The following is a 7,151-nucleotide window of genomic DNA, read 5'->3' as shown; positions in this document are numbered from 1 at the left end:
CATACAGTCGTTCCAATAAGGGTATAAAGTTGATTCCGCTAACCTACAAAAATCGTTTGGTAACTAGCTCCAACTAGCGGAGAAAACTGTTAATAGCAATGATTGACGTATCTTTTCAAGTGTCAAGAAGTTTCAAAAAGATATGAAAATTTGTTTAGTGGAAAAATGTGAACCGGACTTAATACTACCCTTTCGACTATTAGATAAAATTCGAAACTTAAGTATGTAAACCAATTATTATTGTTAATCGCAGTAACACCATATATGCAGCTTCTGTTGCTTTCATAGCAGGGTATATTGTAAAAAAATTAAATGAAAAATTTCGCTGCGACTGTTGTCTCTCTCCTATATTATCTTCTTCAACCTCTGGGCATCTTTTACGTTTAATTAATTTTCAAAATCGTGGCGGTTTGACTTATCCAAATTATCAGTTTGTAAGTTTGTAAAAGAATTGGCAGATATTACCACAGAAATTTTACCATATTTGGCCCAAGAAAATATTTGCAAACAACTGTTACTGAATCATTGTATTTTATTAAATGCCGATGGGAGAATGAAAAGTTTAATACATTACACGCTGCGAAAGCTCTTTCACGTGCTTGGAGTTTTTAAATAACCTCGGCTACGCTTACGCTTCCCCTCGGTCATTTAAAAATGCCTCGCACATAAAAGTAAACTTTCGCAGCTTGTAATGTAATAACTATTTCGTAAATGTCAGTTGTGACAAATAAAATTATTGGAAGAAAAGCTATCATGGATTCATAATTTCATTTTAAAACAATACGATATTTAAAATATCCACGTTAGTGTTGCAACTGTATTGTGGGTTACATTTTCAATTCCGCCGGGCTCATTATCACTCGTGAAATACCCTGTATAAATGATCTACCTTAAAGTATAGAACCAGCTGAGAGTGTATAATTTCTTACAGTGTAAACACCGTCAAGTTGAAAACTTAAAAACTTCAAAAATTTTCGTTGGTCTTTCTCGAGTTCATTTATATTTGTGATGTATATCGGATACCATATAGGTGAACAATATTCCAGTTGAGATCTAATCAATGACGTGTACAGTAGCAATAGAGTTTTTGGATTGCTGAAGTCTTTACAATTTCTAAATACAAATCCATACGTTTTTAGAGCTTTGCTAACAATATTGTTAAGATGATCGTTAAAATTTAATTCCGTATCGAAATTGACACCCAAATCTTTGAATATGTAGACTCGTTCTAAACGATGTTGGTCAATTATATACGTATGTTCCTTGACTTAAAAAACAACAATGAATACAATCCCCTTAATTTTCATTACAACTATGAGGCAATGATATTTGTGTAAGCCTCCTGAAACTAATAAAATCTAGTAATGGGTCTAACTATTATTGCATTAAACTCTGTAATACTTTACCCTCATTTCTGAAAAAAGAGCCATCCTTACAATTATTAGGTAAAATAAAAAATACCTCATTCTACTCGATTGGAGAATTTCTAAATAATGATTTTAATGATTTTGAAACAGCTGTATTGAAAATTAGTTTCGTTTGTTATTTTCTTTTTCTCTTTTTTGGATAAGTATAAACATAAAAACATTAATCGTTACATTTTTACACACAAGTCTCCCATTTCTTGATGAAATTTCAAAAATGATTATGATGCCGTGTTCCTCAATAAATTAAAAGAGATGTGTCACATACAGCAGGAAAAAATCGGGAGTGTGGATCTGGAGGTGAGGGGGTGAAAATTAGATCAAATACGAATGCTCCACAATGCGCCCCCTTTGCAGTGTTGTAAATTAACATGTTAATTATGAATGATGTTAATTAACCTATTAATTATCCGGTTAATTACGAGTATCATGTTATTTATGGTCAAATATGATCCGATTTGACAAAACTTTTTCTATTATGATAATTAACCGTCAATTATGATTAATTAACGGTAATTAACAACGGTCAATTATACCACTCCCAACACTACCCCTTTGTTATTCTTCTGACATGTTTTAGTATTTTCCAAAAAGATAGGTACATTTTTCAGAAGTTATTTAAGGTGGCCCTTTTTTGTTGGGCCACCTGTACATTGTCAAATTTTTAATAGGAATACTAATCGTGTTTAACAATCTCAGGACACTCATAATTTTAATGAAGTAACGATAAAACTTGTTATGTTTATAATAATAAATAAATAAATAAATAAATAAAGATTTAATTTGCAAAACTTAGTACAAGATGAGAAAGCGACATTACATCATTTTAATTATCGAAGGCTTCTTCTAAAGAAAATTTAGAAAAAAAAACAGTCATTAATTTTACTAACAATTCATTTGCAAGTTGTAAATAATCGTCTTTCACGTCATCATAAATATCTTTCCAGTTGTCATTTATAAGTTGGTTTATTCTACTACTGGTTTGTTCGTCACCATCAATGATGTTGTCAATTTGAAAATGAATGCGTTCCGGTTTATCACAGATATCGCACGTACTTGTTCTTATTTTAACATAGGTTTGTGTGCCTTTTTTTATTTCGTCGTACGTAATGTGGAAAGAGCTATTAACATTTTCTAAAATATTGCAATCAGTAAGTGAGTTCAATAGTAAAATAACTTACCGAAAGTTATGGAACTTTTTCCTTTACTGTTGATTTTTACAAACATAATTCTACCATCAATTTTGTAGTCACAAAAACTTTCAAATTTAGGAAAAAGGGCAGCCGCATCAATTGTTTTCTGGTCTAAGTCGAATCTAAAACAATATTCACTGTAACATGACAACAACGATTTTTTGACACGAACTCGAATTTCTCAAGTTTCACATTATTCAAACCAAAGAATTTGCAGTTCGTCAGTTGTTCGCTCATATTAACTAAAACTCTCTCAGAATGTGTCGACAGTTCTCTTATTTCCAGAGGGTCGAAACTGGGAATGTTGAGTTTTCGGTAGGGTCGTGTTAATTGTGTGATGCCATGGCGAGCCGCTTCGAAAACACATTCTTTCAAATCAAGTTGCCTGCGGTTACATTTCTTGAAATTTGAAAACACAATAAAGTAGAACAATTTCAATACTACAAATAAAAAACTAACGTAATCTAACACTTAAAATGATGTCAGCTATCATCATACACAACACTATTAATAATTTCATCTTAGTAAAAATCAAATTATGGAGCTGTTGTCTGGGTCATTTATACTGGAATGCGTTTTTCGTCTTTTTTTGGATGGGGGAATTGACTAAAAAATAACCTGTTTGCGCTGTTGCAAGAAATTGGCTCCAACAAAACGATAAGTACAGTTGCAAACACGGAATTTTGGTCGACCACCACCAACGTCTTGCTTTAGAATCCAGTCGATTAGTGAAGGGACATTTGGTGGGGGAAACTTGCGCGGTCCAAATATCCAATCAATAGCAATGACTCTTATTTATACTCCGTACGCTGATAGATTGCACGCTTTTAAATTCTAGTTCCAAAACATAACGCAGTGAAAAGTTCTAAACTCTCCATCTCAATTGTTTCACGTTATGTAGAAAACCGTTGCAGCCTTGCAGATTCATTCCCGCCATACTTGTTTCTGTGTCTGTCTTCTGTCAAAAAACGTGCCATCTATCAGAGTACTGGGTATACTAATAACTGGACCTGCTCGAACCACAGAAAGGTCAAACGAAATAGCGTTGCTGCGCATCCCCACCTAATGTCCCTTCACTAGTCGACTCGATTCTACAGTGGTTTGTCAATAATTTGATGAACGAGGACTTGTTAAACTGGACATTTTTTTTCTGACGAAGCGTGGTTCCGTCTTCGGGTTACGTCAGTTCTCAAAATATGCGAATGTGGAACACTAATAATTCGCAAATTTTTGTTGAATCTCCGCTATATCCACAGAAAATTGGTGTTTGGGTGGCAGTTTCTGGCAGAAGAATAATTGCGCCGGTTTTTTTCAATTTCACTGTCAATGCAGAGAGGTTCTGGACTAATTTGTGTTTCCTTTACTTAAAACATAGGAAATAAGAAATAGTAAACTCTTGTACATAATTTGCAAGAACTGGAATAAAAAATTGTTGAAGAATGCGGAACCATTACGCCAGAAATGGTACAAAATGCTTTTGATGATATGAGGAGGCCTTAAACTTGTACTTTGAACAAAGTTGGAGAGATTTTCAACATTTACTTTAAGTTGGCTTGTTTTGCTAATAAAAATGTCATTAATCTTCTTTTTAATTTTCAAATTTACAGTTCATTATTCTTGTACTCGTACCTCTAAAAATAATAACATATTTGCACATTGTTGATGATGTCAGTATAGCACATATCTTAGTAAACAAAATGATGATATAAGCTACGAGAGCTGTTTGCCATTTCATGACCACCTTTGACCAAGATTATTCCTATACGATACGTTGAGATCATTTCATATTTGGTGGCCGAAACAAAAGATTAAGAAATGTCACAAAATTGTATTGTCAGTGTTAAATTTCTCAAAGACGTTCGTGATTTCGAAAGAAATGCAGCAGATTGACAATAAGAAAGTTATTCATGGCCAAATTAGAGAAATAATTTGTAATACGTTTGATTATATGAGAATAACTTTTCCTTTAATAAATGATCTTGAAATTAAAAATGTTGTTACACAGTCTAGGACTGGTTTTGTGCTTATTTTTCTTTATTATAGTTAAATTGGGATGTTTTCAATGATCGGGAGTGCTATGGTCACCATGGCAACCGAATTGCTTTGTTTAAATAAATTATTAGAAAATTTGCGCTACTTCCATGTTGTGTTGTTGTCGGTTGATTTACGTGTTAAAAGATTTAATTTGACAATACGAGATACTAATTCAAAATGCTGTTAAAATTTTTGCAATTTTTCATAACAACATTTTTTCTAAAGAATTACTTTTTTTTTCATTAAAATTTTATTTGCTGTGTTTAATGTTTTGTTTGTCGGATATTCTTTGGCAAAGAATAACTTAAATAACAGTTATCAATACATACAACATATCAAAAAAAAAAATTCAAGACAATAAATTATCTACTTAATTATATTAATAAAATTCAAGGTGAGTCGTTTTTTGTGCGGATCAGTGTATTTAGCGAAAATTTAAATTTACCTAGACATTCCTTTTTCCGGCGTTTATGAGACATTTGACACTGACAATACAATTTTGTGACATTTCTCAGTCTTTTGTTTCCACCGCCAAATATGAAAATACCTCTAGTTACATATGGTTGTCACGTATTGTTGATAAACAATATTACTGTTTTTTTATAATTTGCGAAAACGAAAATGGATTTGTTGCCGGAAAATATTCGTGTGGAAGCTGAATCAGCTATTTCTAAACATTCAAAATTATGGCCCCAATATCGTATTTTAACAGAGTGAAAATTATTTCGCTGATAGAGACGGATGTGTCAGAAGCTTGGGTGGCAACCCAGTAGGGATTTCCAAAAAGTTGACAAGATCTTGACAAGACAAGACAAATAGAATTTATTAGAGGTTATGCCCGTTTTACATTAGAGCACTTTCCGTTGCGTCAAAGAATGATCTTGCCGACCAAAATTTATTGCTCGCGATAGTACATATTGGGTGATTCAAAATGATTGTGGATAAGTATGCGAATTATGTACGAAAACTGATGTGGTAACTCTGTGGGTAGGATAGAGTTGACATTTCTTTGACAGTTCATAGTGGCGCAATTTTGAAAATTGTCAAATCAATGTGCAATGACTGGTATAAAAAAAAAATCAAATGCACGCTTACGAAATGTCATACAAATGTCAACTCTACCCCACCCACACAGTTGCCACATAAATTTTCGTACATAGTTACCATACTTATCCACAATTATTTTGAATCACCCTATATAAATTAATGATATGCCAGTTACTGATTATTATTACGCCTATGTCACAATTAGATGCCACAAAAACCAGTTTATAATGTTTATTAGGTCAAGTTTATGAAAATACAAGGTGAAATAATGATAAAGCAGGTTTAGTTCGATATTTAATTATTCGGATCGTATAATCCTCCCTCCTCTACAGTGTCGAGGCCGAACGTAGAAATGCCTCCGCTCTTTCTATCTTGTGCTAACACTTCCATTTCTCTCCATTTTCTTTCTCTCTTTGTTTTAATAGTTTCCTAATTATGGAATTCCACGTTCTTGTAGGGCGCCTTCTTTTTCTTTTCTTGTCGCTTCCCGCCTTCGGCATTGCTTTCACTTTTCTGTTATCGTCCATTTTGGTTATATGACCTGATAATTGTCTTCTTTCAATTTTTTCTTCTAATGGAATCACATTTAATTCTTTTCTGATATCTGTGTTTCTAATAGCGTTTCTTCGGGTAGCACCTGCGACTACTCTTTGTTACAGATTTCATTTCGCATGTTTGAATTATGCTCTTTAGGGTTTCGTTCATTGTCCATGTTTCGCAACCATATGTTAAAATCGGTACGTATACACTGTTAAATATTTTAATCTTTGTTTCTGCTGATTATTTCCTTTATGTGTTTAGCAACCAACTGCGTGACAAATATTGACCAATCAAAACGAGAAAACAAAAAATAACCCGATAAAATGTCTCTAAAATGCACTGGTGCAATAATCTGATAAAAAATGTCGGTACTTGATTTTTTTTTTAAATTATTTTGAATAAAAAGGATTGGAAATAATGCGTTTGGTTTCATTCTATTCAGGAAATAATCAGCCGTATACCCCTCGTGCAAAATTTTAATATCGGAATTTTTTTTGCTAATGAACTCAAACATCCATAAATTATTCGGTCAGAAAACCAATTATTATCAAAGAAAAGCCCTCGACTTCGTCTCGTGCTCTTATTTGCTAATAAATTGGTCTTCTGACCTCATTTATGGATGTTTTCGTTCCTTAGCAAACAAATTTCCGATAAAAAATTTTACACTTGGGATATAATATGTGATATTTTTCCATCTGAATTGTCAATGGACCGTTCACGATCTCGATTTTCATTGGTTTCCAAGTTCTGAAAACGGGAGCACCATCTGGTAATGTGTTATTGTACGGCGAACGTAATAAAATGGCTGTGCGTGATTGCGATCGCTGCAGAACAATAATTCGAAACCCAGAATTTTGAGGTCGGCAACCCCGACGTGCAAACTGGTGTCTCCGACCAAAATTGCGTCGAGGTC

General features: G+C 33.2%; 1 long non-coding RNA gene across 1 annotated transcript; it reads right to left on the bottom strand.

The window, feature by feature from the left end:
* Positions 1–2,221: 2,221 nt before the first annotated feature.
* On the bottom strand, positions 2,222–3,023 carry LOC138133977 (uncharacterized). The gene is made up of 3 exons (XR_011160595.1): positions 2,790–3,023; positions 2,606–2,739; positions 2,222–2,558 (listed from the first exon to the last, which is right to left on the bottom strand). It is a non-coding gene; the product is annotated as an uncharacterized lncRNA (long non-coding RNA).
* Between the last annotated feature and the right edge of the window lie 4,128 nt (positions 3,024–7,151).

Source organism: Tenebrio molitor, chromosome 6 (genome assembly GCF_963966145.1).
Source record: "Tenebrio molitor chromosome 6, icTenMoli1.1, whole genome shotgun sequence".
NCBI lineage: Eukaryota > Metazoa > Arthropoda > Insecta > Coleoptera > Tenebrionidae > Tenebrio > Tenebrio molitor.
Note: the sequence above shows the minus strand (reverse complement) of the source record. Positions and strands in the feature narration are given on the sequence as shown.